A 7,107-nucleotide genomic window follows, 5' to 3' on the forward strand; every position below is an offset into this window, starting at 1 on the left:
TAAAGATTTGAGTTTTAAAGTTTTGGGTGCTGGTGGATTTTTTTGTTCCTGTTACATAACAAAAAAAAAATGGCTATGCATTATTTTTCAAAATCTTGGGAGTTTAAAATGCTAAGGGCAAAGAAATAGCAAACACTAATATTTAGGCATATCTACGTAGTTAACAGTAGAATTGGAAATAACATGGAATAGCAAGAATTCTAGCAGCCTTTCAAAATATGTTGGGATTCTTGATACAAGAGATTATGTTATCAATTTTTTTTTAATTTAAAAAATAAGTAAACTTAAAGGAATTCTTTTCGAAACTCTTAGATCCAAGTGTATTAAACTATATATATCAAATAGTTGGATAAAATTTTGTGGTCTATCTCTGAAGGTCAGGTAGTATTTTTTAATGTAACATGAACAAAAAATCCTTGCCAATTTACTTCTGCAGTTTAATTTTGGTCTTTACTAATTACCCACTTTTGTTTAATTCCAACTTTTAACTAACAGCAACTACACAATGCATTACGTGTACAGTGGAATTCCTAATTGTTTCCTGTCAGTGATAGCTTTTTCCCCTAAGTCCTACTTTATTGGATGTACCACGTTGTGGAAAAGAATGTTTAACAGCTTAATTTGATAGCATTTAAAAAGCAGAAATTCTCAAACTAGTGATGAATAAACCTGTAACTATTTCCCAGATTATGGCAAACCTTTATTAAGTAAGAATATTTCTACTTAAAACTTGCTGGAAAGTTTAAGAACATTTTTCCCGCCTCCATTTTAGCCTTTAATCTTAGTTAATCCTGTGGGAGGAAAACTTAGAAACACCTTGAGTTTGTTTTGCAATATTTTAAAAACCATTCCTGATAAATATAGGCTAAGAGCATGACACTGGTTGAGCTGTAGTATTGACTATCCTAAATATAATTTTGTTTAAAATAAATTTTATTAATGAGGTAGGTAAATTACTAGCCATAGAGTATACCATTGTCTCTAAAGATTTTAAGTGATATGATCTAAGTAACTATAAATTATCTATGAATTCCTTCTAAGACGGAGAGCTCTCACCCCCCCTTTTTTTAGGGCAATGGGGACAAAAGGAAATATACACTATTAAGTATTATGGCAGGTATTAAGAGAACTTATTTTTTGCCTGGCTTTGTTCACAATGAATTTTTGGTTATCTGAACAGTAAAATGCAACATTACCGTGAGTGAAAATAGTAATGAGAGGCTCATGGTGTGTAGGAGAAATCTGTAGGAACACTGCAGAACATTTTTAAAAGTCAGATTAGTAACAAAACTGGTATAATCTCTAGGCTATTTAAAGTAATTTGCACTAGTGCTTGGAGCAGCTCTCTGTACTCTTCTCTATTGGTCTCCATAGAATATGGCTTATAGCTTGAAAGTTCAAATGTTGAATGGTAATGAGTGAGATTTTAGTCCCTGGCAAGGATCCTTAACTATATGTTGAACTGAGGTTGAAGTGCCCCTTCACTCTGATGCAAGCAAGTCCTATGAAAGTCAGGAGTCTGGCTGAGATACTTGTAGACAAATGTTAGCATGCCTCAAAATTACTTGAAGACTTAATTGGAACATTGCTGGGCCCTACTCCTAGAATTTCTGATGTGCGAAGTTTCAGGTGGGTCTGTGTATTTGTAACAAGTTATTGGTGTTTGTGATGTCAAGGCTAGAGACCACACTTTTGAGGAAGATTTCTTACCTACAGATGAAGTGTTTTTGCTAGACAATTGTAATCAAATGCCTGGTTTAGATAACTATTGCTTGAGATACTGGTTTTGCTACTGTTCCAAACCTAAAACTAAGGGTAATAATGGGAAATAATCACCATTTGCGGGCCTGTGCAAATAATTTTTTTAAAGTGAGGCACCCTATTTCAGAACCCTAGATGCTATTTTCCCAAGTCTATCCTTTATTTTTTGCTCAGAACATTTAGAAGTCTTGTAATTTTCTGGGGACCTACTGCAATCAGACATTTCAAGGAAGGTTAGTGGGACAGTAACATGAAGTCTTCAGAATTCACTTTTGCCTGGCCAGAGGTTTTTTCCTTTTAGTTCTTTTTTTTTACTGTGTACCATTGTTAATCGCAACAGGAACTAATTAAAAGGTTTGATATTGACTAGTTTGCAGCAAAATTAAAATAGCTACTTCTCATTGCTCAAGTACATCTATCTAACTTGCTGATCAATGAACTTTATAGTTGATAATAACTACAGCTCAAAGTGCTACTCACAAGGTAAATGAAGATAAAGATCAAATTAAAATTAAGTTGAAAAATTCTGGGTGAGAAGGTAATATATGATTAATTTTTAAAAAACAGTATGTTAAAGGATTTATCTTAATTTTTTATTGCCCTGGACTTTACTTGAACTTAACAGTTCTAGCCTTAGAAAGTTTTATAATTTCCATACAATTCAAGAGCTTTGTAAATCCCAGATGTACAATAGGAAATGTGAAAAAGGAAAGAGGGTAATCTATTGGGTGTAGTAGACAAAATAATAAACATGTCCACCCCAGTAGCAGGGTGTCTAATTTTTTTATGAACTTGGGTGCCTTTTTGTTTTCTCATAGAAACTGGAGCCCATGGAAAATATGTTCTCTCTGTACATTTTAATTTAGTGTCATGAGAGCCTGTGGAAAGGGCTTGCAGTTTAAATGGATGGTGAAACTAATGACACCTAATTTATTTTTAATGTACATTTTAGTGGTAATGCGATCACGTGCAACCATCACCCATCCCCATAACTTCATCTTGTAAAACAAACTATACCCATTAAACAGTAACCCCATTCTCTTCCAGCCCCTCACAACCATCATTACAATTTGTCTTTATGATTTTTGACTACCTCATATAATTGGAATCGACAGTATTTGTCTTTTATAACTTGCTTATTTCACTTAATGTACTCATTTCATCTGTGATGTAGCATGTCGCAGAATTCCCTCCTTAAAATAGGCTGAATAATACTGTATTTCCCTGAAAATAAGACCTAGCTGGACAATCAGCTCTAAGACCTTATATTAATTTTTGCTCCAAAAGATGCATTACAGTTGATTGTCCGTCTAGGTCTTATTTAAGGGGAAACACGGTACTTCATTGTATGTATTAATACAACATTTTGCTTATCCATGCATCCATTGGTGGATACTTGGTTTGCTTCCATGTTTTAAGTATTGTCAGTAATGCTGCTATGAATATGGGTGCACAAAACATTGTTGAGACCTTACTTCCAGTTGTTTTGGATACATACCCAGAAGTAGAATTGTTGAGTCATACAGTAATTATATTTTTAATTTTTTTAGGAACCCCATACTGTGCATAACCGATGTATCATTTTACCTTCTGCACAAGGGTTCCAATCTCATCCTCACCATGTTTTTTGTTTGATAGTAGCCAACCTAATAGATGTGAGCTGGTATTTAAAATTCATTAAAACAATTTGTCTAGGAACGCTGTGTATCCTCAGTAACTAGAGCAGTGCTGGCACATTGACATTTGAAATTTGTTGAATGATGCTTTGTCTCCTCACCTGAATTCTAAACATTCAGAGCAGAGACCATTGCTTACCTTCACGGTGCTAGGTCCTTACTCAGTGGTAGTGTGTACATACTGCTCAGCTTTTATATGATAAAAGGGAGCATAGGGACAAGGCCATTACCAAACCATAAAAACACTAGACTTCAAGTGTGATTTTTTTTTTTTCCCCTGTCCATAAATGCAATTCAAGCTTTCATAGTATAAAAAAGTGTACGGAAGGGAGTAAATACTTCAAAACTTGACCACCGAGAGATATGCTGCTATTCTATCAGATATTTGCATTTTTACCTACATGTGTACATGTTTACGTACTCGTAATGTTAGATTACATGTGCTGTTTTACAACCCTCAAAAAAATACGGGTTATTCCACATCATTGATTATACAACTTTTTAATAACTTCATGATTCGTTTAACCAATATCCTATCGATAGGCTTTTGATTGCGTATAGCATAGCTGTGGATATCCTTATGTCTACATATGTCCAATGTCTGGGCAGACCTATACATGGAGTGTTTGAGTCAAAACTACACATTTTATGTTACAGAAACTCAGATCTGCAGGAAGGTGGTAGTTTAGAGTGGGAGCCTATTCACAGCCATCTTGTGCCTTCATTACCATCCTCTTCTGATTCCTACTTCAACCTCCATCTCAAGTTAGGGTTATTACTACCTGAACCAAATATGAATTTCTACAGTGGCTTATAAACAGCCCACTGTAGTGTCCTTAATTGCAAACTTTTTAGCCTTTGCACTGACTGTTTTCCATTTATAGACCATCATCACCATCATTCAGGTATATCATGAACCCCATTTTGCAAGAGCAGAGAGGGTCCTTAGGATATCCAGGGGATACTAAAGAAGTACATTGAGCGCATCAAACCTCATCCATAATGGTGAACTCACTGTGAGCTGGGATCTGAGATAACTCCTGTATGTGAGGAGGGAAAAAAAATCAAATGATTCAGATTAAGATATCAAAGATTGTCCAATATAACCAAGTGGTTTGTGTTACTAAGTAACAAGTTCAATTAATCATGATTCGATTCTAAGAGTGTCTGGGTCAAGCACAGATTATTTAAAACTCCAGTTTTTATTTTGTTCTCCCTCCTTTTCATGCATCTTCCAGCCTCACGTTTGATAACATACCCTCCAGGTTCCTCGGATGAATCATAAACTCCACAGACCTGTAAAACAGCACCATCTCCTTCCTCCCAGAGCTATTTTTTCAGCAGGCAGACCCTCCCAGTTTAGGGTACAGATCTGCGAACATGGCTAAAGTAAGTAGACCGAGGGGCTATGGCAGCACAACTATGTTCATTGAGGCTTTGGACTGAACCAAAGCAGACTTTCAATGAATGAAATGGCCCTAAAGGGGATTAGCCCTCTTAGATTCAAGCCTTCTCATGGAGAAAACTTTTTTCTTTTCCTTTTTGTAAATATCAAATTTGTTGGCTTTTTGGGGGTTATTTCCCTCCCCTTTTTTTTCACTTCCCCCTCCCCCACTCCGGTTCAAGCTGTTGTTTCGTAGTGTAGTTGTGTAGGACACAGCTTCCTGGCCCATGATGGTATTTTGAGTCTTGCGTCCACCCTCCCCACCCCTGCTGGGGCAGTCGGTCACCAGTCAACGGTCGCTCACGGCAGATTTCACCAGCTGCTGGCTGCCGACCACTCATGGCAGCACACAGCAGCTCCCGATTATCTGCCAGCCACTCATGCTAGCCACCGGCTACTCATGGCAGCACACGGTAGCACACAGCAGCTCACGCTGGCTGCCGGTCACGCTAGCTACTGGCCGCTCACTCACGGCTGCTTACCCTGGTTGCCAGCCACTCACGATGGCCACCGTCCACTCATGGCAGCACACAGCAGCCCATGACAGCAGCTCATGCTGGCTGCTGGCCACTCACGCTGGATGCCGGCTGGCCGCTCATGGTGGCACACAGTAGCACACAGCAGCCGGTGAGGCAGCTCACAACCTCTGGCTGCTCAGGGCAGCCCAGCTCCAGGGAGAGATTGTTGTTCACAATCTTAGCTGTAGAGGGCACAGCTCACTGGCCCATGTGGGAATTGAGAGCAACCTCGACCTTAGAAGCACAGCACTCCACCTAAGTCAACGGGCCGGCCTTATTTTACTTTTTAATTGGCGAACTGTGTGTTTCTCCAGGGCCCATCAGCTCCAAGTCCTCCAGTCTAGTTGTGGAGGGAGCAGCTCAGCCCTAAGTCCAATTGCCGTTTCAATCTTTAGTTGCAGAGGGCACAGCTCACCATCCCATGCGGAAATTGAACCAGCAACCTTGTTGAGAGCTCCTGCTCCAACCAACTGAGCCATCGGGCTGCCCCTCTGGAAGCTGAGGCAGCTCGGCAGCCGGTTGTCTTCAATCTAGTTGTGGAGGGTGCAGCTCTCTGGCCCATGTGGGAATCAAACCTGCAACCCTATTCAGAGCTCGTGCTCTAACCAAAAGCCATCCAGCCGCCCCAAAATTTGTTTTTTTTTTAATTCAAATTTTAGGGGCAGCCAGTTAGCTCAGGTGGTTAGAGCATGGTGCTCTTAACAACAGGTTGCTGGTTCGATCTCCACATGGGCCACTGTGAGCTGCGCCCTGCACAACTACTTGACTTGGAGCTAATGGGCCCTGGAAAGACACACTTAAATAAAAGTTTTTTTGTGTGTTTTTTTAAATCAAATTTTAAAGAAGTAAAATGGTAAAAGTCCCTAATTTTTCTTCCTCAAAGGGAAGACATTAGTTTTTGTGTGTCCTTTCAAATACAACGTACATGTATTCAAACATCCAATATCTTTTACACATACTATATGCACTGTATCTTGACTAGTAAAATTTATATATATGCTTGCTAATAATGATAGCAAGGAAGCATGGGTTGGGTAACATATGGCGATCTGCATCCAGGATCACGGACTAGATAATTCTTGGACCCTGACGTCTCACCAGAGTAATTTCTCTTTTAGCCCCCAAGCATGTTCCACAGTCGACCTGGGATCTATATATTCATAATTTGCGTCTGTGTGAAGGTCTAGCTTCAAAAAGTGTGTATGCCTGCACGTTTCTTGAGTGCAAGTGCTTGTAGATCGGTTAGTATGTCTTTGTGAATTTGTATTGGTTGTTTCTGTGTCCCGATCTCTGGATGTGATTCGGTGCGTGTCACTGTTAATGTAACACCGTGTGTCACATTTGGTGTGTCTGGGTGTTTGAGTGCGCTGTCCTTATCTAGATATTCCTATTTGGTGTCAGTGTATTTGACGTAACCATTGCAGTCTGTGGGTCTGAGTCCGTGTATCTTGTCAGGGACTTCTATGGTGCCCAGCTTCCCATCATTCTTGAAAGATGAGCGGGTGTAGGGACACTGGCCCAGCCCCACTCTGGTCTCCCAGAAAGAATGCGACAGGATTTCCAGTATAACCCGCGGCCGCTAGGGTACACTGAAAGGGCCGTTACGCATGCACACTTGTGCCACCTGGCAGACGAGCACTTTGAGGTCGCGCGCTCTCTAGTGGCCTCGGACAGCAGCGCGTCTGAACGAGGGGGCGGGGCCGACGGC

This window comes from Rhinolophus sinicus, linkage group LG10 (genome assembly GCF_036562045.2).
Source record: "Rhinolophus sinicus isolate RSC01 linkage group LG10, ASM3656204v1, whole genome shotgun sequence".
Lineage (NCBI taxonomy): Eukaryota > Metazoa > Chordata > Mammalia > Chiroptera > Rhinolophidae > Rhinolophus > Rhinolophus sinicus.